Here is a 26572-nt window from a genome sequence, read left to right on the forward strand (position 1 = left end):
GGCCGCCCTCCACCGAGTCGCCGGCATTCGTCTGTCGCGCGGCTATCCACGCACCCACCCGTGCCGAGCCGCGCGTGGCCGCCACGGCCATAATCTGAACAGGTGACTCGCGGGAGGCGTTAGTCTTCGGAAAAAAAATGACCTATTGGCGATGTAGATTTGTGACCGACTGATTATCTTATTAAGGAAATACATTTCCTGTATGAGTTCGTGATCATTGTGTTGGGAAATTCCCATTACAAACTTCTATGACTTGTAGAGAGGAGTTCCAATTCAGATTTGTGACGCGTCCTGGTCTGCTGAGAGTAAAAGAAAAGTTGCTTGTCCTGGTATGCAGTACGGTAGAGAACAAACCTGCTTGCTTCTGCATAAGCATCTTCTGTTCTCGGTAGCTGCGCTGGCTCCGAAATAGGCTGAAAAATGTTAGTTGTACTAACAGTCTATAGCAATTTTGTGGTCGACACCACAGGTACATTTAAAACACTTAAAGTATACTCTTGGTGTAAAGTATTCACTGATATGGCCAGTTTCAGGTCTCAAATATAGTTCGAATTAAAGGAAAGCAGATTCTTGCATAGTACACTCCTGGAAATGGAAAAAAGAACACATTGACACCGGTGTGTCAGACCCACCATACTTGCTCCGGACACTGCGAGAGGGCTGTACAAGCAATGATCACACGCACGGCACAGCTGACACACCAGGAACCGCGGTGTTGGCCGTCGAATGGCGCTAGCTGCGCAGCATTTGTGCACCGCCGCCGTCAGTGTCAGCCAGTTTGCCGTGGCATACGGAGCTCCTCTTTAACACTGGTAGCATGCCGCGACAGCGTGGACGTGAACCGTATGTGCAGTTGACGGACTTTGAGCGAGGGCGTATAGTGGGCATGCGGGAGGCCGGGTGGACGTACCGCCGAATTGCTCAACACGTGGGGCGTGAGGTCTCCACAGTACATCGATGTTGTCGCCAGTGGTCGGCGGAAGGTGCACGTGCCCGTCGACCTGGGACCGGACCGCAGCGACGCACGGATGCACGCCAAGACCGTAGTATCCTACGCAGTGCCGTAGGGGACCGCACCGCCACTTCCCAGCAAATTAGGGACACTGTTGCTCCTGGGGTATCGGCGAGGACCATTCGCAACCGTCTCCATGAAGCTGGGCTACGGTCCCGCACACCGTTAGGCCGTCTTCCGCTCACGCCCCAACATCGTGCAGCCCGCTTCCAGTGGTGTCGCGACAGGCGTGAATGGAGGGACGAATGGAGACGTGTCGTCTTCAGCGATGAGAGTCGCTTCTGCCTTGGTGCCAATGATGGTCGTATGCGTGTTTGGCGCCGTGCAGGTGAGCGCCACAATCAGGACTGCATACGACCGAGGCACACAGGGCCAACTCTCGGCATCATGGAGTGGGGAGCGATCTCCTACACTGGCCGTACACCACTGGTGATCGTCGAGGGGACACTGAATAGTGCACGGTACATCCAAACCGTCATCGAACCCATCGTTCTACCATTCCTAGACCGGCAAGGGAACTTGCTTTTCCAACAGGACAATGCACGTCCGCATGTATCCCGTGCCACCCAACGTGCTGTAGAAGGTGTAAGTCAACTACCCTGGCCAGCAAGATCTCCGGATCTGTCCCCCATTGAGCATGTTTGGGACTGGATGAAGCGTCGTCTCACGCGGTCTGCACGTCCAGCACGAACGCTGGTCCAACTGAGGCGCCAGGTGGAAATGGCATGGCAAGCCGTTCCACAGGACTACATCCAGCATCTCTACGATCGTCTCCATGGGAGAATAGCAGCCTGCATTGGTGCGAAAGGTGGATATACACTGTACTAGTGCCGACATTGTGCATGCTCTGTTGCCTGTGTCTATGTGCCTGTGGTTCTGTCAGTGTGATCATGTGATGTATCTGACCCCAGGAATGTGTCAATAAAGTTTCCCCTTCCTGGGACAATGAATTCACGGTGTTCTTATTTCAATTTCCAGGAGTGTACATTAGTCCATAGAGTGTTAAATTGTCCTAGTCAAGTAAACACAGAACACAGTTCAGTGGTTCAAAACGATACACATGTGCCAAAAATTTAATGTATCAGTTCACCATATCACTGTCCTCATATACAGTTAAGGATAGTACGCAAAAATAATTTGTATATCTGTAAACCCTGCCCTGCTAGTCAGTTCATATGAGCCGGTCGGAGTGACTGAGCGGTTGTAGGCGCTACAGTCTGGAACCGCGCGACCGCTACGGTCGCAAGGTTCGAATCCTGTATCGGGGATGGATGTGTGTGATGTCCTTAGGTTAGTTAGGTTTAAGTAGCTCTAAGTTCTAGGGGACTGATGACCTCAGAAGTTAAGTCCCATAGTGCTCAGAGCCATTTGAACCATTTTGTTCATATGAGTCAATAATGACTGTGTTCTTCTAAAAGTTCTCACTCGAAGTTAATTAGTAACTACTGTCACAGAAGTCATGAATTAAACCCACGAGTGAAGAAAACGAGCCGGCCGCGGTGGTCTAGCGGTTCTGGCGCTGCAGTCCGGAACCGCGGGACTGCTACGGTCGCAGGTTCGAATCCTGCCTCGGGCATGGGTGTGTGTGATGTCCTTAGGTTAGTTAGGTTTAAGTAGTTCTAAGTTCTAGGGGACTTATGACCTGAGATGTTGAGTCCCATAGTGCTCAGAGCCATTTTTTTTGAAGAAAACGAACTGTACTCAATATATGCGAATATTTCAGAATATTAGCAACTGGACTACGGCACATGGCTCACGACAACGGACACAGGTGTTTCTCCTTTTACTCTCAGCCGCAGGCAGACTGCCTGACCTCAGATGTACTAGGTCTAGGTCTAGTTTCGCCTATGAAGTGTGTTTTACACTACTCATTACTGACGGCAGCCATCTTAAATAAAATATTTTACGACTCTCAAAATATTTAACTTTATAATTAGTCAGTTAATTATCAAATGCTACCCGTCAAATAAAACATATAAGATTTATCAACAAGATTATAATACCACAATGCAGAACCTTGCAGTAATTTTGACATAATTTTAACTGAAGTTAGCAAAGGTCTAAAGCTTCAATGTCAATTAATTCGGAAGATAATTAGTTTCAGACAATTTTAGATATCTTACGGAAAATTTGGAGACATATACGTTCAAATGACAGGCGTTAATATGCTGCAATATTTTCCCTACCGCTCACTAAATATGTACTGTCGAACTGTATGAAGAGTTTCAACTAACAATCTTTCATAATTAACAACATTTCTGAGTTAACTAATTAGGTCATTGCGACTATATTAGTACGCAGTGTGGAATGAGCAACGAAATTCAGTCAGACCAAGCTTATTTATGAATCTGAAATTACTGTACACTCACTGGGTACTAGGTACCATCATATTGTCATTATCATAGTTTATCAAAAAATTTAGAAATCTTGGGAGGCAGAAAAACATAGCAGATGAGAGTGAATACTCAACTTGCTTCGTCTCAGATAGGCGGTATGACGTGCGCTACGTCAGACGGTCACCTAATGTCAACGTTTGCCTTGCTGCGAGACTTATTCAGTGGCTGTGAGTCTCCGATACAGTTCCAAGATGCTACTCCAGGCGGGTGTAAAATGAAAGTGCGCACAACGGAAATACTGGACGCGAAAATGAAGATTTGACCCTGTTTGACTATCCCCTGAAGCAGATCTTAGGATCTGTTAATGGTGATTATCTCCTTCTTGCTCTTTAATATATAAATTACAACATAAACATAAATTAATGATTAAGGGAAATAGTAACCAGCAAATGATAAATGCAGTTCCCGCTTATACATTTATTGTAGATTAAAATCGCTTTATATATATATATATATATATATATATATATATATATATATATATATATATATATATATATCAATGACCAATGCACATAAAGAGATATAAATGAATTTCCTAACTAATACGATTGATCAATTGCTCAAATCTGCTCCTTTTTATAGCTACGCGATCTAATATAAATAATGCTAAATGCCTGACATCAGCTACGTCCCAAACACTAGAAGACACTATTTTCAAAGATGATCTACAGTGGTGTGCAACCTCAGTGGAAATACAACTTACGTGATCACAGCTGTTTAGCCTTATAGCCCTAATAAGCAGAAGCAATTAGTAATATCACCGTATGTACCGCGTCCGGTGCATCGGAGTGATGGTTCTCGTACACGTCTGCGAAGATGGAAGGAACCCAGCCACAAAATAAAACTCTTTCAAACATTAGGACGGCAGAAGGGGGTCCTCTGATTATTATAACCTAATACTGTCTTCTCCTCTCTGCGTTCTACAGACAAGAAATGCGAACTCCCAGCCACAAGGACGGAATTCAGATAACGTCGCTACGTGAGTATAGACAGAAAAAGTGCTCTCAATCACTGAACGCTGCGTACTCAACGACGACTTCCTACCCGGAGGCGAAGTCCAGAATTGTATAAGTTTGCAACAGTGCAGTGCCTAAACGTTCTAACTACAAAATCTCCTGAGAGCAAAGACAGCAAGTTCGTCTGTACCGACGAAAGCTGATACTGAGCGACCGTCAAACCCGGGCGCTCAAAACGGAAGACCTCTTTCTCTCCACTGCTGGCTTCCCAGCAAAGCTCGGCTCCCCTGCCTCGTAACTCAGAAGGCGAATCATATTCCCGAAACCCCGGAATATTCTCCCTCTCTACAGATTATCCCGAACGCCGACCAACCATATTTTAGTCTTTTTTCGTCCAGCGCGGAAAGTTTGCGAGGAAATGCCTATACTCATACAGTGGTACGCTTCTCAGAGTAAAAATCCTCGGAAATAATCCAGCCTGCGATTTCGGAGGTAGCGCTTCCTCATTCCTCTCTGCTGCGTGCAAGATTTTCTGAGTTTCCAAAGTATTATCCGGTTATCCTTATGGCCCCACTAGAACACTGGCCGGCCGCCGCTCTATCGTGCTTCCGCGCTCAGGTGCACAGACCGTCCGTCTTTGCACTTCCTGTGTGAAGCAGGACCAACACACCTGTGCGGGCTTTTCCACCCAGGGCTTGAGTTACGCCTGCCGTTCCATTTCCACTGGCGTTCCAATCTCTACTAGTATAGGCAATCCTTCATTACGCCGTTTTGATAATAAAGACACTCCGTCACCTTTCATGCCATAAGCGTTAACCATTATTTACAAGATGTACGTGACAATGTCAGTCTTCTTTAAAAATTCATATATACAATGCACAACCTATCAAATGATACCTAATTCCGGTTGTAAATCACGGCTAAGTATGTAGATGAGTACTTGCAAGGTGCGAAATCATAGCCACGTTACACAGTGAACATGGTCCGATACACGTTTTAGGAATACGCAGACATGTTCCTTGCGTATGGCGAAGCTCGAGGTAACGGAAGAACAGCAAGTCGGGTGCATCACGAACGATTTCCATAACGTAGCACGCCATCGCACAAACTTTTTGCCCAAGTTACGCAGAAACTCCGAGAAACAGGTACCTTCACCGTGAGAAGGCAGGACTGTGTTGCTCCACGGCAGTGCCGAAAGCCCAAATTTGAAGAAGATGTACTGTACCGCGTTGAAGATAACCTGTCAATGAGTACTCGAACAATTGCGCGTGCAATTTTTGTTAGTCACAGTATCATCTGGGACGTTCTGCGTGTGGAACAATTACATCTGTATCACTTACAAAGCGTACACGCTACGGGTCTGGCCGATTTTCCACAACGCCTTATCTACTGCCGTGATTCCTGCACCGCTACATCTACACTCCCCTGTTTCCACGTCGAGTGCTGCTCACAGGTGAATGGGAGTTTGCTAGGGACTGCGTTCTGAATTCGCGAAACACCCACGTCTGGGCAGACGAAAACCCTCGTGCCACGCATGTTCAGGGATTTCAGCTCCGGTTTAGTATTAACGTGTGGGCAGGTATCCTGGACGGTCATGTGATTTGGCCACACCTGCCTCCACTCAAGCTAACTGGCCCTGCATGTTTGATCTTCCTACAAAATGTATTGGACCCATTCTTAGAAGCTTATGAAACGTCCCCTTAGAAAAATTATACAAGACTATGCTTAAACTGACACACAATATTTTTAGCGCAACGCAATCTGACTTTCAAAAATCCCTACAAAAGAATGGCCCTGACTAACATTAACCTATACCTTTCACAAATCACTTACCTCGCCAAAAATCTTCGTTACTCGAACTACTGCAATACAGCGAGCGCCACTACTGCCAGCTAAATAAAAGATCCAAACTACTGAAGGCACTAACTACTGATAGGCATAGTTAGCAAATGAAAGATTTTAATATAGAACAAACAATGTATTTACCTTAATAATCATAATATATATAGCAGTTCATGCCATCCAGTCTTACAAATTTCAAATCTCCGCCATTTCTCTCTCCACATCCACCACTGCTGGCGGCTCACCTCCAACTGCGCAACGCTACGCGCTGTTCACATCCAGCTGCCGCTGCCCAACACTACAATGGCAGACAACAATGCAAACTAGCCACAGACTGCACACAGCACAGCCAATGATTTTCATACAGAGCGCTACGTAACGTTGCCAATAAGAAAACATAAACAGCCGACTTACAAGCTGTGTCACTGAATGTCCGTCAGGAAATGCAGTTTGGTGCGCCGCGTCACATCTCGAGTGCGGTTCGGAGACATCTCATCAGACGATTTGACGAAAGATGGACAGGCCGAGGTGGTCCAACCGTGAGGCCGCCGCAGTCGCCCGATTTAACTTCTAAGGTCTGCTTCTTGCGTTGTCGTATGCAAAATTTAATTCACGAGACTCGTGTAGAAACAGAAGAGGCCCTGCTGGCACGAATTCTCACCAATGCACTAGGAACTGAAGCCGGCCGGTGTGGCCGTGCGGTTCTAAGCGCGTCAGTTTGGAACCGCGTGACCGCTACGGTCGCAGGTTCGAATCCTGCCTCGGGCATGGATGTGTGTGATGTCCTTAGGTTAGTTAGGTTTAAGTAGTTCTGAGTTCTAGGGGACTGATGACCTCAGTAGTTAAGTCCCATAGTGCTCAGAGCCAGCCACTAGGAACTGAAGAGACTGCAGGTGGGAGGGCGAGTGTGTACCAGAACATGCTTCGCAGGTACAATGTCTGTAACAACGTTACTGGTCGCCACATCTAGCTGCTGTTGTCATGCATTAGTACTGTTCTGTACGTACGGTTTGCAGGGTTCTTTTTTGTTTCGGTAAACATGTAATGATTAAGTCTCAATACAAAAAAATGTACTTAAGTCATAAATGGAGGTTTCGTGATGTTTCCTTTTGAACTGTTACCTACTTATTGTACTGTGTCACGCCAAATTCAATTCCTTAAGCAGAGGTGGATGAGACGAACATCTGAATTGAAACCGACGTAGTATGGGCACGGGTTCCTGTTCCAAATATTATGTACTCACGCCCCTCTATAAGTCCTAGAAATCTGTAACGGTAATTTCCGAATAGCTTGTAAAGCCGTCTAGATCAGTGAGTGGTAAGCCACTTGGTCCCTACCGTCCACTAGTGGGCGTCCCAGTTTTCACTGTGGGAGGTAGGTGGTATGAATTTTTAAGAAAATTCATTATGTTTTCATAAAATTTTGATTTAAAGTATCTGGTAAGTAATTACTGTATTATATGATTAATCTTCCTGAAACTCTGCTGTCTAAATTTTATAAAGTAAAATTGCATACTCAGTAAATGTCTGAAGATGGCCTTGTAAGCCGAAAACCGGTTTACAATAAAAGTAATATTGTAGAACAAAAGCAAACTGGTGCTTTCATTTATTAAAATTGCATACCTGTTTTATAAATCATCATTACAGGGGAACCATTTGGCGGTTAGAACACCTTACTACTAACAGAGATACAAACGTGGGCGATAGGTAAAAACGGTTGACTACCACCGTCTAGATCGTTTAATACAGGATGCTGGATAAGTTGGCGACATGAGCCTCAAGAAGTAATATCGTGTTGACATACAGCACTATTTGCTGTAGTTCCAAAGAAAATGGGACTCACTATTTGACGATGCGATATGGTATACACACTGCAGTTTTCTGGCGGTACAAGGAGTTTTCATGAAAGACATGTGGATTTACAGTTGACCAACTCTTGTGCTTTGAGTATTCTCGTATCCAGTAAGTTAAACTTTATTAATAAAGAAAACATGGCCCGGTTCAGAGATTCCTTTGATATCAACAAATGGCGAAAACCACGTTAATTTAATCCTGTGCCTTCAGTTTCAGCAGAGTACGAACATGAGGTAAAAGGAACTATAAATTCTGTGTCGCTTTCTGACCACTACCATTCTAAACCTGAGGTTGAACAGATAGTCTCCTCAAACTTTTTGCCGGCAAACGCATCACTACAATCATCACCTCAGCTGATATGGCGTCCGTCAAAATGGTGGGTCTCCTGATTTTTTCTTGCCTACAACTGATCCGCATTCCTGAAAACTGCGATTAATCTGATCATTATTCAATTCTTCGGCATTGCCGTATCTGGGTATTTTCCACGAAATGCGTCTACAACACGTGCATAAGAAAAGATGGCAAAATACTGTTAAACAATGAAAAGTGGTTGCTCTTGAAAGAAATGACACTTTTAGCATGCAATGAACTGTTCAATACTAGAGACGTCATGTGACCTGTATCCGTTATATCGATGTCTTCGTTTGTTGCCGATAGTATCTGTGGTGTCGTCTCACGGTGGCTAATCAAACGAATGTAATGCAGCTCCTATTTGTAGGCATATTTACTTTCATGTGCGCTATGGTCGTTTCGGCTAATGTCATCATCAGATCTGGAATTAAAATTGAAATAACACAAAGAACCGGGAAGTCTACGATTCCTTTTTATGTTTCCATCTTCTGTTGATTGATAACGTGTAACAAATTTCTCTCGTTCCTTCATGTTCCTTTAATTTTTTACAGCATAATTTTGTGCTGACAACGCAGCGTGTACATAGTTCACAATTTGGAGCTTGTGCTTTTAGTCTCATGATGACCATTGGGTGGCCAAAACTGGTTACTACACTCTGAAATGCTTTTCTGATTGTTGTCATAAAGAAGTAAACAGATGGTTCACAGCGATATATACCGGTAAAATTTTCCCGACCTCCCAACTACGTCACGGGGTTAAATATCCACAAGTTTTCGACTTAGTGCTCCTCAGGGCAGCGATGACGTCAGGGGCGGCGGCTGTGTGAGCAAGACATCACCAATCGCACGATAGTCACCACTTGACAATGGCCAAGGAGCACTCGGCCGAAACCTCGTGGATGTTTAATTGTAAGGGACAATGAAATGAAAACAAGACAGACTGAAAAAGATAAGTGAACTGTTTATTATTTCGAAAGTAATCGCTTTAGCTGTATATACCACTGTGAAATGAGACAGCGATGCCTTCATGAGTCGGTTGCCAATAAAACCATGGCTGTGCTCAGGTGTGCAAGTCTTTGTCTGAAGCAAATCAACGGTCACAAATCTCTTCAGGGCTCCAAAAATGTGGAAATGGTATGGCGAGAGATCGGGACTGTACGGAGGATGCGTAAGGGGTTCCCAGTGTAACTTCTACAGCATAGTCGAAACAACTTCGACAACATCTCGGCGGGCATCATCCTGCAGCAAAACGATGCCATCCATCAGTATTCCTGGGCTTTCGGGCTTGGCTGCACGCTTCAAGTTTTGCAAGGTGTCCACGTAACGCTGTGCGTTAAATTGCGCCGCCGTGTCCCAGAAAGTCAATGAGCAGCGGGCCATTGCAGTCACAGGAAAACGTCATCATGACTTTCCAGGAGCTGGCGTACACGGCTGTGGCATATGTGCCTCATAAGCTTATAAATACAATGTATTCCTGTTCACATGTACCAGCGATGCAGTAAACTGTGAAATGAAGCGTGAAGGTTAAAATGTGTGCTTGAGAATCACCCACGTTTGAAGCTGGCTAATTGTACAGATAATAAACAGATTGCAGTATCCTTGGATCATGTTTTCATACTCAAAAGTTACTTTTGTCCTTAAGTTTTGCGTGCCAGTGTAGGGTATAACTGCTTTGACAGAGGCACTTGCATATAAAAGTAAAGTTGTGAATGAGATATCATTAAGAATAATAAATAATTTACCATCCTAATTTTGCACAAAGAGTGAGAATGATTATTTAAAAATATGTTACAAGTATTCAAACTTACAGATAAAAATACGTACGTTATCATGAACCCATACTGACAGCACATATTGCTTAGATTATAGTTATCTTAACAATGTAGTAGAAAATTGTGTATATCGTAGAGATGGATATGCGGATCAGCTTCCACTTTGTGAACTAGACGCTGCTCTTCAGTGAATATTATGCCGAGCGGTTCTAGCCACTTTAGTCCGCAACCGCGCTGCTGCTACGGTCGCAGGTTCGAATCCTGCCTCGGGCATGGCTGTGTGTGATGTCCTTAGGTTAGTTAGGTTTAAGTAGTTCTAAATCTAAGGGACTGATGGCCTCAGATGTTAAGTCCCATAGTATTTAGAACCATTTTTAGTGAATATTATCTTACACGAAAATTCCAACACACAGACATAACAGAAGACGGGCAGATGACAGTAGAAAACGTGCAGAAGCAACATGAAAGGCAGAAAGAGAGAAAGGAAGATTAAGGTTGAAAGGTCCATTGCGGACGGGATTATCAAAGATGGAGTAATATGCATGCGCGTCTCTGACACTGTAGTGCATGAGAAAGTCTAAACGAGGCCTTCATCTGGCAGTGGTAATGATGATGGTCATATAGTAATGCAGAAATACATACTTAATATGCATGTGTTAAGTGCGTACTATATGTGGACGGGTTTTGCAACAGAACAAAGTATTCAAACACTGCAAGGATTGATGATATACAAATAACAAAGAAATGCAATAAGTATGTGTGCATAAGAGCAGAGTTGCACATCATGTTATGTAGAATATCTATAGTACATGCCATGAAGCGATGAAAATTAGCCGGGCGGGGTGGCCGAGCGGTTCTAGGCGCTACAATCTGGAACCGCGAGATCACTACGGTTGCAGGTTCGAATCCTGCCTCGGGCATGGATGTTTGTGATGTCCTTAGGTTAGTTAGGTTTAAGTAGTTCTAAGTTCTAGGCGGCTGATGACCTCAGAAGTTAAGTCTGATAGTGCTCAGAGCCATTTGAACCATTTTGATGAAAATTCACGTTATGTAATTTAATGCTGCTGCTAGAATTAACTGTAATTATGTAGAGAACAGCGACGGGAGAAAGTGTGGATAGCTCAGTTCGTAAGAACACTGGCTGCCAGATGCAAGTTCCATGATTCGAGTCCCGGTCCGGCACGCAATTTTAACTTGCCAGAAAGTTACATACTGGCGCTGACTGGAAGAATTCTCATTTGGCTTATTCTGGAGTATTGTCCGCTATTACCAAGCCCTGTCGACGGAAGAGAGAGAAGACACAAAGAAGAAGGTTCGATTCGTCTTGCGTTTGTTTGATCAGTGTGAAGCGTGTCCTCCTTCTTACACTTTAAGCTCTGAGATCACAAGAGGTTGTGACTTCAGTTTCTATGCCCTGAAATGTTACCCATTTAAATTAAATCTGACCCATATGTGAATAAAGGCAATCTGTCTGAAACGTTTTAAGTTTCGGTTTAGTACGTACTTCTGCAAAGAGAAACGGACTTTTAAGAAAAGGAGTGTTAATCAGAGTTCCCCAAGACAGAACTGAAATTAGTCCTCGCTGTAGGCCGCATGCAGGTACTAAGTATGCACGTAAAGGAATCGCACCTCGTAGATACAATTCGTGCAATGAAAATGTTTTGCTGTCTGTGCCCTACATCACTCAATAATAATCGCAGAATCCTGAGCTAATGTGGTAACAGAAATCATCTCGATATGTGCCTCTGCGCTGACTTGCGTCTCAAAGTTCAACTGCAGCAGAAGTTTGCCTGCATAGTTGGAATTGTTATTTAATAAAACTTCGATCTATGCTTAAGGAAAGATGTTTCCTGAGTCTTTAAATACAATAAAAACGAATGTGGCACGTTTCGTGAAGTATTTCAATAAGTGAACTCATGTGGAGCTACGGAACATGTGAGAGGTTAACCTAAACAAAGATCAGGGAAAGCGTTAAACTTGTGAAAATTCCAGTTTTGCTAAACGTAATATAACGACCAGTATTCAAGTACAAGTTAACGTATTTCAAGTGCAAGTACAGTTCAGCAGACATGCGTGTTTACACTGTCACTGTATACAATACACAAAGTAAAATCGCTACATATTAGTTAATACTAATATGTAGTGAATTTATTTTGTGTATTGTATATAGTGTATACAGTGTATTGTATACAGTGTCTGAAATACTTTATGTGTGGAAGAGCAATGAGATAAACCAGTTGAAACATTGGCTGACTGGATGGAAATTGGATATTGATCCCCATGTTTCAAGGAAGATGAACACACATGTAAGACCTAACTTTTTCTACATTAAGCGGGACTGCAAAATAAATCACAGAAATAAATCTAATTCTTCATAATCTGAAATGCAACTTAAAGTGAAAAGCATCACAAGACAAAGCGTCCGTACTAACGGCGCGTTGTCATCATGGCAGCTGTGAGAAGGGACTGTCCTGGCCACCTGCTAGAAGGCATGAAGGACCAGGTAGATGACAAGGGGTTGCCTACCTACAGGTGCGTAGGTTTTAGAGGGACCCTTTGCCGTTTTATTCACATGTGTGACAATGTCGCAACCATCGGTGATCACGCCACATCAGGGCACGAAACAGGATGGCTGAAAAAAACACAACCACCCTTCGCTGCTTCCGATCGCGTTCAGATTTCGTCGAATGGCGTCGAACTGTCTTTATTAGTTCCAAACTGTACGCTAGAGCAAAACTTCAGGTCACACTGTACTCCATAGGGGTGCGATCAAATTCAATGGAGTTCCTGGTTCACAGAGTCCTTAGGAAGCATTGCAAAGCCTGCGGGATATCAGCAGTTTTAAAGATGACCACGAAAGCCGTCCCGTTGTACATCGCACCACGAACTATCGTTTCCAGCCGCAAAATGTGTGTGGATCAACATCTCAAGGGAAGGCGTGGTTTCGTTGACGGCCTTTATGCTACCCTCTGAGGCCTTTCTGAGTCAGTTCTGAGAGGCGTCGTGTCTGAAATACACTCCTGGAAATGGAAAAAAGAACACATTGACACCGGTGTGTCAGACCCACCATACTTGCTCCGGACACTGCGAGAGGGCTGTACAAGCAATGATCACACGCACGGCACAGCGGACACACCAGGAACCGCGGTGTTGGCCGTCGAATGGCGCTTGCTGCGCAGCATTTGTGCACCGCCGCCGTCAGTGTCAGCCAGTTTGCCGTGGCATACGGAGCTCCATCGCAGTCTTTAACACTGGTAGCATGCCGCGACAGCGTGGACGTGAACCGTATGTGCAGTTGACGGACTTTGAGCGAGGGCGTATAGTGGGCATGCGGGAGGCCGGGTGGACGTACCGCCGAATTGCTCAACACGTGGGGCGTGAGGTCTCCACAGTACATCGATGTTGTCGCCAGTGGTCGGCGGAAGGTGCACGTGCCCGTCGACCTGGGACCGGACCGCAGCGACGCACGGATGCACGCCAAGACCGTAGGATCCTACGCAGTGCCGTAGGGGACCGCACCGCCACTTCCCAGCAAATTAGGGACACTGTTGCTCCTGGGGTATCGGCGAGGACCATTCGCAACCGTCTCCATGAAGCTGGGCTACGGTCCCGCACACCTTTAGGCCGTCTTCCGCTCACGGCCCAACATCGTGCAGCCCGCCTCCAGTGGTGTCGCGACAGGCGTGAATGGAGGGACGAATGGAGACGTGTCGTCTTCAGCGATGAGAGTCGCTTCTGCCTTGGTGCCAATGATGGTCGTATGCGTGTTTGGCGCCGTGCAGGTGAGCGCCACAATCAGGACTGCATACGACCGAGGCACACAGGGCCAACACCCGGCATCATGGTGTGGGGAGCGATCTCCTACACTGGCCGTACACCACTGGTGATCGTCGAGGGGACACTGAATAGTGCACGGTACATCCAAACCGTCATCGAACCCATCGTTCTACCATTCCTAGTCCGGCAAGGGAACTTGCTGTTCCAACAGGACAATGCACGTCCGCATGTATCCCGTGCCACCCAACGTGCTCTAGAAGGTGTAAGTCAACTACCCTGGCCAGCAAGATCTCCGGATCTGTCCCCCATTGAGCATGTTTGGGACTGGATGAAGCGTCGTCTCACGCGGTCTGCACGTCCAGCACGAACGCTGGTCCAACTGAGGCGCCAGGTGGAAATGGCATGGCAAGCCGTTCCACTGGACTACATCCAGCATCTCTACGATCGTCTCCATGGGAGAATAGCAGCCTGCATTGCTGCGAAAGGTGGATATACACTGTACTAGTGCCGACATTGTGCATGCTCTGTTGCCTGTGTCTATGTGCCTGTGGTTCTGTCAGTGTGATCATGTGATGTATCTGACCCCAGGAATGTGTCAATAAAGTTTCCCCTTCCTGGGACAATGAATTCACGGTGTTCTTATTTCAATTTCCAGGAGTGTATTTCCGTCAGCCACAATAAGAGAAACGCATGATTTCATAGCTGGACGTAGTGGATCTGACCTCCACCGCGGGTACGTCAAAAGGTGTGAAGTATGGGTAAGAGTGGCTGCGACGACCTTCCCATCGTGTGACGCGCCTTCACTGGTGTTAGGCAGAGCTTTGATAGAGTTTGGTGCGAATGTGACTTCGTTAACCCACCTCACACCTCACGCGAATTTGTGAGCTCTGGCCTTTTTCGTATGCTCTTTGAAGCATCGCCGTGCCCAAAGGTGACGTCGCAGGGCGCCGCGCTTTTGCATCACTACGGAGGGATGTTGTAGGCGCCTTTGAACCAAATTTCAAACTTGCACGCCGCAATGAGAAATAATTACGGGATTTCTAAAAAGTCAACCTTTAATTATCTTGCGCAGTGCAAAAAAATTTAAAGGGCGGGCGAGATTTCCTTCGGTTGGTAGCTAAACTAGAGTTAGAGCTTTGTGAATGCTATTTATTAAGCTAAAATTTTGTACAAGATACCGGTAATCCAAGTGTCGGATCGTTTTCCAAACTAGGCGCTAAAGGCGACGCGCAGCAGACGGCTGCGCCCCGTCCCGTGGCCTGGTATCTCTCCTTAAGGAGATTCCCCTCCCTCTTTAACGCGGCGCGCGCCGCCGCCCTTGGTCTGGGACGAGCTAATTAAAACTTTGTCCGGCACAATTTCCGCTGTATTTCACACCGCAACAAGACCCCCAGCTGCACCCGAGAACCGCAGCGAGCCGGCTGCGCCGCAAACCAGCCACCGTCTTCTTAATACGCCTGTCTGCCCGTTCTCTCTCACTCTGGGTCCCTACAGAGCGCGGGATTTTCGGTAAGACTGGGGACGCGCTTTGAGGATTTAAGAAGCAGCAATTTCTTTTGCTGCTAACAGTTGTAGCAACAGCAAAGTACACTACTAGCCATTAAAACTGCTGCACCACGAAGATGACGAGCTACAGACACGAAATTTAACCGACAGGAAGAAGATGCTGTGATACGCAAATGATTAGCTTTTCAGAGCATTCACACAAGGTTGGCTCTAGTGGCGACACCCACAACGTCCTGTCATCAGGGAAAAAATGTTAAAATTTGTGTGAAATCTTATGGGACTTAACTGATAAGGTCATCAATCCCTAAGCTTACACACTACTTAACGTAAATTATCCTAAGGACAAACATACACACCTATGCCCGAGGGAGGACTCGAACCTCCGCCAGGACTAACCGCACAGTCCATGACTGCAGCGCCTCAGACTGCTCAGGTAATCCTGCGCGGCGACATGAGGAAAGTTTCCAATCGATTTCTCATTCACAAACAGCAGTTGACCGGCGTTGCCTGGTGAAACGTTGTTGTGATGCCTCGTGTAAGGAGAAATGCGTACCATCACGTTTCCGACTTTGATAAAAGCCTGATTGTAGCCTATCGCGATTGCGGTTTATCGTATCGCGACATTGCTGCTCGCGTTGGTCGAGATCCAATGACTGCTAGCAGAATATGGAATCGGTGGGTTCAGGAGGGTAATACGGAACTCCGTGCTGGATCCCAACGGCCTCGTATCACTAGCAGTCGAGATGATGACAGGCATCTTATCCGCATGGCTGTAACGGATCGTGCAGCCACATCTCGATCCCTGAGTCAACAGATGGGGACGTTTGCAAGACATCAAACATCTGCACGAACAGTTCGACGACGTTTGCAGCAGCATGGACTATCAGCTCGGAGACCGTGGATGCGGTTAACCTTGACGCTGCATCATATACAGGAGCGCCTACGATGGTGTACTCAACGATGAACCTGGGTGCACGAATGGCAAAACGTCATTTCTTCGGATGAATCCAGGTTCTGTTTACAGCATCATGATGATCACATCCATGTTTGGCAACATCGCAGTGAACGCACATTGGAAGCGTGTATTGGTCATCGCCATACTGGCGTATCACCCGGCGTGATGGTAAGGGGTGCCATTGCTTACACGTTGAAACGTCCCCTTAGAAAAATTATACATGACTGTGCTTAAACTGACACACAATATTTTTTTAGCGCAACGAAATCTGACTTTCAATAATCCCTACAAAAGAATGGCCGTGACTAACATTAACCTATACCTTTCACAAATCACTTACCTCACAAAAATCTTCGTTACTCAAACTACTGCAATAGAGCGAGATCCACTAGTGCCAGCTAAATAAAAGATTCTAACTACTGAAGGCACTAACTACTGATAGGCATAGTTAGCAAATGAAAGATTTTGATAGGGAACAAACAATGTATTTACATTAATAGTGTTCAAAAGTCATAATATATATATAGCAGTTCATGAGATCCATTCTTACAAATGTACTGTTTCTGATGGGCACACGTCCAGATCATCCGCTCTCAAAATTCCGCCGCTTCTCTCCCCACATCCAACACTACTGGCGGCTCAGCTCCAACTGCGCAACGCTACGCGCTGTTAACAGCCAACTGCCCAACACTACAATAGCAAATTCCAGCAATGCCACCCAGCCACAGACTGCACACAGCACAGTCAGTGATTTTCATATAGAGTGCTACGTGGCGGTGGCGTTACCAATATAAGAACCTAAACAGCCTACTTACAACGTCTCGGCCACCTCTTGTTCGCATTGACGGCACTTTGAATAGTGGGCGTTACATTTCAGATGTGTTACGACCCGTGGCTCAACTCTTCATTCGATCCATGCGAAACCCTGCATTTCAGCAGGATAATGCACGACCGCATGTTGCAGGTCCTGTACGGGCCTTTCTGGATACAGAAAATGTTTGACTACTGCCCTGGTCAGCACATTCTCCAGATCTATCATCAATTGAAAACGTCTGTTCAATGGTCGCCGAGCAACTGGCTCGTCACAGTATGCCAGTCACTACTCTTGATGAACTGTGGTATCGTGTTGAAGCTGCATGGGCAGCTGTGCCTGTACACGCCATCCGAGCTCTGTTTGACTCAATACCCAGGCGTATCAAGGCCGTTCTTACGGCCAGAGGTGGTTGTTCTGGGTAATGATTTCTCAGGATCTATGCACCCAAATTGCGTGAAAATGTAATCACATGCCAGTTCTAGTACATTATATTTGTCCAATGAATACCAGGTTATCATCTGCATTTCGTCTTGGTGTAGCAATTTTAATGTCCAGTAGTGTATAACTTCACTGTCGCGTGTGGCACTCTTCCTATCGGAAGGAGAAATATTACTTTCTGAGTTGGCAGCCATTTCACTTCCCTCCTTCCAGAACGTTGATGCGCAATGACTCTAAAACCTATCCACGTACATCTCCAAATAAACGCTCCTAAGCTCAATTCTCTTAGAACGTGCAAGAAGTAGTAGCTAGTATAGCCCAAATAAAAACGTTCATCTAACATTAAAAAATGTATTACAAATTCTCTCGACCGCAGTAAAACATCTATTTCAATGGTTATCGGTTTCGATCAGTATGTGACCATCCACAGACCCTTATATGAGGTGCATTCAAGTTCTAAGGCCTCCGATTTTTTTTCTAATTAACTACTCACCCGAAATCGATGAAACTGGCGTTACTTCTCGACGTAATCACCCTGCAGACGTACACATTTTTCACAACGCTGACGCCATGATTCCATGGCAGCGGCGAAGTCTTCTTTAGGAGTCTGTTTTGACCACTGGAAAATCGCTGAGGCAATAGCAGCACGGCTGGTGAATGTGCGGCCACGGAGAGTGTCTTTCATTGTTGGAAAAAGCCAAAAGTCACTAGGAGCCACGTCAGGTGATAGGGAGCATGAGGAATCACTTGAAAGTTGTTATCACGAAGAAACTGTTGCGTAACGTTAGCTCGATGTGCGGGTGCGTTGTCTTGGTGAAACAGCACACGCGCAGCCCTTCCTGGGCGTTTTTGTTGCAGTGCAGGAAGGAATTTGTTCTTCAAAACATTTTCGTAGGATGCACCTGTTACTGTAGTGCCATTTGGAACGCAATGGGTAAGGATTACGCCCTCGCTGTCCCAGAACATGGACACCATCATTTTTTCAGCACTGGCGGTTACCCGAAATTTTTTTGGTGGCGGTGAATCTGTGTGCTTCCATTGAGCTGATTGGCGCTTTGTTTCTGGATTGAAAAATGGCATCCACATCTCATCCATTGTCACAACCGACGAAAAGAAAGTCCCATTCATGCTGTCGGTGCGCGTCAACATTCCTTGGCAACATGCCACACGGGCAGCCGTGTGGTCATCCGTCAGCATTCGTGGCACCCACCTGGATGATACTTTTCGCATTTTCAGGTCGTCATGTAGGATTGTGTGCACAGAACCCACAGAAATGCCAACTCTGGAGGCGATCTGTTCAACAGTCATTCGACGATCCCCCAAAACAATTCTCTCCACTTTCTCGATCATGTCGTCAGACCAGCTTGTGCGAGCCCGCGGTTATTTCGGTTTGTTGTCACACGATGTTCTGCCTTCATTAAACTGTTGCACCCACGAACGCACTTTCGACACATCCATAACTCCATCACCACATGTCTCCTTCAACTGTCGATGAATTTCAATTGGTTTCACACCACGCAAATTCAGAAAACGAATGATTGCACGCTGTTTAAGTAAGGAAAACGTCGCCATTTTAAGTATTTAAAACAGTTCTCATTCTCGCCGCTGGCGGTAAAATTCCATCTGCCGTACGGTGCTGCGATCTATGGGATGTATTGACAATGAACGCGGCCTCGTTTTAAAACAATGCGCATGTTTCTATCTCTTTCCAGTCCGGAGAAAAAGAATCGGAGGCCTTAGAACTTGAATGCACCTCGTACCATGACGGTAGACGGTGGCAGTGAACGGAACAGGTGTTAAGATTCCATGAACGTCAGCTGTTCAGTTGCAGTTACCGTTCGTGGAGTAATAACACCTGCTCTGTTTACCGGCACAGTATAAGGAGGGTCTGAGGATGGTCACATCCTGACCGAAATCTGTTCAAATCGTTAAAATGGCTCTAAGAACTGTGGGACTTAACATCTGAGGTCATCAGTCCCCTAGCCTTAGAACTACTTAAGCCTAACTAACGTAAGGACATCACACACATCCATGCCCGAGGCAGGATTCGAACCTGCGACCGTAGCAGCAGCGCGGTTCCGGACTGAAGCGCTTAGAACCGCTCGACCACAGCGGCCGGCCGAAACCTGTACACATTGAAATAAATGTTTCATTGCGGCCGAGACTGTCTGTAACCCATATTATAATACTTTTAGACAGACAGCTGGTACTCCACGAGAAGTATTCTCAAATATTACTGGTTCATCTAACCGTCGGGGCTTCAAGTTAAAGTAACCTGCTCTCAATTGATAAAAGTCCTACTGCGGTGACACATCGCACAACGAATTTGAGTTCCATAAAAGTTCCATGCTTACCGAAAATTATTACCTGGGGTATTATCTCTGCTCTTGCCTTTATAAACAGATCGTCGGTTCACTTCGAACATCAACAGCTCAAAACTCTCAACAAGTCTTTATAACAAAAAAAAATCTTCACGTGATGAAATCAGATTCAGATTCGAACTGCAATTCCCTAATATATACATCTGCTTTAAAAAGTCAAATCACTTCCACCGATGAATTTTATTACAGTGGAAGTTTTTAACAACGTTGTTAGAACTAATCATCATTAAAATCAGAGGGTGGTAACGCACGCCGACAGTATCTTTTACCGCGCTTTGGCCTTTACTTGGTGAAGTTTTCTTCTTGGTATTGGTGCCGAAGATACTGACGGCGTCGTGTTACGGCGCTCCGGTCTTGTCTCAGCTGTGTATTTCATAAATGGGTTCACTACTGTTTTATATATTCCTGTCTTTCTAACTTTTTCTACATGTTTGTTTTCCCAAAGAGTATCATTTAATCTCTGTGCCACTTTGTTTGCTTTTGCTACTTGTTCTCTAACTTGCTTTCCGACGTTTCCAATGCTGGACAGTTCAATACCAAAATATTTAAATGTAGTTACCTGTTGAATTATTTTTCCATCGACTTCCAGTTTGCATACAACTAGTTCCACAGATATGGTCATACATACGTTTTTTTTTTTTTTGAGTATATATGACCAGATTTAGATTTTTGGCTACCATTTTAAATATATACACTCCTGGAAATGGAAAAAAGAACACATTGACACCGGTGTGTCAGACCCACCATACTTGCTCCGGACACTGCGATAGGGCTGTGCAAGCAATGATCACACGCACGGCACAGCGGACACACCAGGAACCGCGGTGTTGGCCGTCGAATGGCGCTAGCTGCGCAGCATTTGTGCACCGCCGCCGTCAGTGTCAGCCAGTTTGCCGTGGCATACGGAGCTCCATCGCAGTCTTTAACACTGGTAGCATGCCGCGACAGCGTGGACGTGAACCGTATGTGCAGTTGACGGACTTTGAGCGAGGGCGTATAGTGGGCATGCGGGAGGCCGGGTGGACGTACCGCCGAATTGCTCAACACGTGGGGCGTGAGGTCTCCACAGTACATCGATGTTGTCGCCAGTGGTCGGCGGAAGGTGCACGTGCCCGTCGACCTGGGACCGGACCGCAGCGACGCACGGATGCACGCCAAGACCATAGGATCCTACGCAGTGCCGTAGGGGACCGCACCGCCACTTCCCAGCAAATTAGGGACACTGTTGCTCCTGGGGTATCGGCGAGGACCATTCGCAACCGTCTCCATGAAGCTGGGCTACGGTCCCGCACACCGTTAGGCCGTCTTCCGCTCACGCCCCAACATCGTGCAGCCCGCCTCCAGTGGTGTCGCGACAGGCGTGAATGGAGGGACGAATGGAGACGTGTCGTCTTCAGCGATGAGAGTCGCTTCTGCCTTGGTGCCAATGATGGTCGTATGCGTGTTTGGCGCCGTGCAGGTGAGCGCCACAATCAGGACTGCATACGACCGAGGCACACAGGGCCAACACCCGGCATCATGGTGTGGGGAGCGATCTCCTACACTGGCCGTACACCACTGGCGATCGTCGAGGGGACACTGAATAGTGCACGGTACATCCAAACCGTCATCGAACCCATCGTTCTACCATTCCTAGACCGGCAAGGGAACTTGCTGTTCCAAAAGGACAATGCACGTCCGCATGTATCCCGTGCCACCCAACGTGCTCTAGAAGGTGTAAGTCAACTACCCTGGCCAGCAAGATCTCCGGATCTGTCCCCCATTGAGCATGTTTGGGACTGGATGAAGCGTCGTCTCACGCGGTCTGCACGTCCAGCACGAACGCTGGTCCAACTGAGGCGCCAGGTGGAAATGGCATGGCAAGCCGTTCCACAGGACTACATCCAGCATCTCTACGATCGTCTCCATGGGAGAATAGCAGCCTGCATTGGTGCGAAAGGTGGATATACACTGTACTAGTGCCGACATTGTGCATGCTCTGTTGCCTGTGTCTATGTGCCTGTGGTTCTGTCAGTGTGATCATGTGATGTATCTGACCCCAGGAATGTGTCAATAAAGTTTCCCCTTTCTGGGACAATGAATTCACGGTGTTCTTATTTCAATTTCCAGGAGTGTATAATAGTATTCGCAGGCTATACTCATTGTTTGGCAGCAGAACTACATCGTCCGCATAATAAACGATTTTTATTTCTTCGTCCCCCATTCTACAGTGAAGATCCAAAGAAACTGGCACACCTGCCTAACATCGAATAGGGCCCCCCCCGGCACGCAGAAGTTCCGCAACACGACGTGGCATGGGCTCGACTAATGCCTGAACTAGTGCTGGAGGGAGTTGACACCATGAATCCTGCATGGCTGTCCATAAATCCGTAGAGTACGAGGAGGTGGAGATCTCTTATGAACAGCACGTTGCAAGGCATTCCAGATAAGCTCAATAATGTTCATGTCTCGGGAGTCTGGTGGCCAGCCGAAGTGTTTAAACTCAGAAGAGTGTTCCTGAAGCCACTCTGTAGCTATTCTGAACGCGTGGGGTGTCGCATTGTCCTGCTGGAATTGCCCAAGTCCGTCGGAATGCACAATAGACATGAGTGGATGCAGGTGATCAGACAGAATGCTTCAGTACATGTCACCTGTCAGAGTCATATCTAGACGTATAACGGTCCCATATCTCTCCAATTACGCACGCCCAACACCAGTAAACAGCCTCCACCAGCTTGAACAGTCCCCTGCTAACATGCATGGTCTACGGATTCATGTGGTTGTCTCCATACACATTCATTCGCTCGATACCTGAAAAGAAATTCGTCCGACCAGGCAACATGTTTCCAGTCGTCAACAGTTCAATGTCGGTGTTGACGGGCCCAGGCGAGGCACAAAGCTTTGTGTCGTAAAGTCGTCAAGGGTATCCTAGTGGGTCTTCGGCTCCGAAAGGCCATACGACGATGTTTCGTTGAATGGTTCGCACGCCAATACTAGACGGCCCAGCGTTGAAATCTGTAGCAGTTTGCGGAAGGGTTGCACTTCTGTCACGTTGAACAATTCTCTCCAGTCGTCGTTGGTCCCGTTCTTGCAGGATATTTTCACGGCCGCAGCGATGTGGGAGATTTGATGTTTTAGCGGATTCCTAATGTAAATATCTTCAATTGTTTTTATTAAACTTGTGGGAATTCCAGAATTATAGAGCAAGTTCAACCATCTGTTAACTGCATCCTATCGAAAGCCTTCTGTAAATCAGTAAAACAAAGCTAAGCTGTTCTGTTTATTCAATGGACTTCTCTACAACCGGTCTAAGAATCAATACGGCATCTGTGCACAATCTACCGGATCTAAAGCCATACTACTCCTCGGTATGAGTTATAAAGCTTTTCATTTTATTTCTTGTTATTTTTGTTGTGAGTGTAGTTGCTGAACTCAGCAGATTTATCCCTCTGCAGTAGGATTGGTCTTTTTTATCTCCTTTGCTGAACAAGAGAATAGTAATACTAATTCTCCAATTTGGATTTTTGTTATAGGTTATAACATTGTTAACTAAATTGGTTGATTGTTCAGTTAGTGGCTATCATCCATACTTCCGTAATTCATTGAGAATCCTATCTTTCCTTGGAATCTTCCTATTCTTCACAGATTTACAGATTCTTCTACCTCTGCATGTGAAACAGTTGTATATCATTTGCTTGTGTACTGACCTCTGATCTTTCTCCGTTTTCTGCTGATTTTTTACGTTTAGACAGATTCGAGACAAGAGGTATGTTAAGTAGTATGATCTGCTTAGAGTCCGGGTCGAGAAACAACTGCAAATACGTATTCTGAATTTTTGGACCGTGAAGTCGAATGGAACTTGTGATTTTCAGCAGCTGGGTGCTGCTAGACTTTGAAGAATTCTCTGTGGTGCGTTTGTGGGACTTGTGAAAATTTCGAGCACGTGTTGAACTTAGAATATTTTCGTACCGCGAAGTCGTGTCGAACTTTAAATAACCGCTGTGGGATATAGTGATTTCAGCTTGCGGTTGGACTTCGCGTTGTGTTTGGTTTATTTTTTTTTTTTTTTTTCGAGAGGTATTCTCCGCTAGGAACTTTATTCATCTTAGGGTTTCCGCTATTTTAAAAGAAACATTAAGTGAATAATTTCTGAATGATTGTGATTAATATTTAAGTGGCGTTGTGGAACTAACTCGGTAAATATCTGAGGTCAAATCAAGAACACTTAACTGTATTTTAGCCACATCTGTCCTGAACAAGTTAAAATAAACCCAAATTAGTTAAAACTGTGTCGTGTTCACTAAAAATTATTCCTGCCTGCTAACATTTGTTTTTATAAACTCGACATTAATTTAAAATTACTGCGGGTTAGTGCAGCGGATGTGGTTGGCACCCCTCAGACCTAACGTTGCCAATTTAGTTAATAAGTCCAACCAAATTTTACGGAACCGCAAGGGGATGCATGCTATGTAGGCGCTTGTGTTTTTTTTTTTTTTTTTTTTTTTCGTGCAGAAGCCCGTGGGGGCTCGAGCCATCTAGCTTTACTAGATAATTGACTTTGAACTACAATTATTGTGATCACCTAGTGCAACCAGTGTGTTTCTCCTGATCTCGCGCATAGAGAGAAACCGTAGCACGTCGCAAATGGTTTTCTCAACCCAGCGAAGCTCTCAAATGGGTATTTCTCGTCCGTAGTAGCTCGCAGTTTTTAAAAATTCACATCGTTTTACGAGAGACAGCCATGAAATTCTGATTTTCACCTCGAAAAAATAAAGTTATGTAATTTATTTTTTGTTTGTTTGCTGACCATATCTGCAATTCTGGTGCACACTGAGGCCTCGGCTGCAAAGCACCGTAGCACGCTTCTAGAGGAACCAAAAGTAAATGGGCGGATGCATTGGTAAAAGAGTAATTCGTTTTCTGTTTTTGAAGGGAAACAACGCTGCAACACCCCACGTTGAGACGGTGGATGTGTACGGCAACAATGCACCACACGACACAGTGGTTAGGTTAGGGAGCACATATGCTACCAGTGTGCTGAAACAAGTGTGAATGACGAAGAACGAAGTGGAAGATCATCTCTATGTGAAGAAATGGGAATCGCAGCCGAAACTCTGACGCTCCAAGAGCGGTGTATCACAATCGAAGCGATAGTGGAAAAAGTGAATATCAATCATGGATCAGTACTTAACTTCTTGCACGAAATTATGAACATGACAAAAGTCGCCACCAGCTGCTTCTAATGTCTGTTTGCAACCACTGAAAAAGCCCGCCGAGCTGTGGGAACAGCAAATGGGGGTGGCTGTGTAAGGCCAACCTCCATAACTTCTTTATGAGCCTAATCGCCATGGATTAGTATCGTCCGTATCACTATGGCCTCGAGACAAACAAAGCAAGTAGTGGAAACGTGTGGAGCCACCACCACTGAAAAAGACGAGGACCAACAATCATCGAGCAAGTTGATGAGTGCATTTTTGGGACTGCCATCGTATGATGCTAAACAGATTATACTCATAAGGGTCAACTCTTCACATGAGCATACTGTCTAAATCCCTGACAAGATTAGGCGTCATGGGAAACTGACCAAGTAGATGCTTCTCCTCCACGACAAAATCTGTTTTGTTAACAATGAGGATTCGCAGTGACGTAGGTGTCAGTTTCTGCCTGTGCACTAATCGTAGTCTCGAAGCATCGCAAAACTAGAAGAGCTGTCTGGATTTCCTAATAATAATGACAGAAATAGTGAACGTGCTCGATGACCCCAAGAGAAACCAAATGGTCCAGTTGTACCATCACGCCATCCTTCACGGTACACGAAATACCGTACATCAGACGCAGATGGAACGAAGCCCTGTCGACAGCTCTGCAAATAATTTTGCTCGGCGGAATACAGATAAAAAATAGCTCCACGAATATTCGACACGGACCATTAAATGCGTGATATATTCATACCTGTGACACTAGACATATCGGTTCCTTCAGCAAACCACATTCATCTCCAGTGGCATCTATATTCACACCTACATCTAGAGCTCTATTCTAGACAGGCACCATATGGTGTGTGGCGGAGGGCACATAGTGCATCAGCTTTATTTTCCTCCTCTCTTCCCTCCCTCCTTCACCTTCCTATTCCATTCGCAGATGATACACAGAAAGACAGGCCGCAGGAGTCCCCTCAATATCGACCTGAACTCCTCTAATTTTATCATTGTGCTCATTACTCGAGATGTATGATGGAGAAATTAATACAGTGTGTAATGGGTATACGCCCGGGTTCCCGGGTTCGATTCCCGGCGGGGTCAGGGATTTTCTCTGCCTCGTGATGGCTGGGTGTTGTGTGCTGTCCTTAGGTTAGTTAGGTTTAAGTAGTTCTAAGTTCTAGGGGACTTATGACCACAGCAGTTGAGTCCCATAGTGCTCAGAGCCATTTGAACCATTTTATTGTAATGGGTATAATTGAAGATATTTCTGTTGGTGACTGAGGACGGTGTGGTGAACAATATTAGGTCAGTATTTACGTCTTTTACAGAGTAATAAT

Source organism: Schistocerca cancellata, chromosome 5, assembly GCF_023864275.1.
Source record: "Schistocerca cancellata isolate TAMUIC-IGC-003103 chromosome 5, iqSchCanc2.1, whole genome shotgun sequence".
Lineage (NCBI taxonomy): Eukaryota > Metazoa > Arthropoda > Insecta > Orthoptera > Acrididae > Schistocerca > Schistocerca cancellata.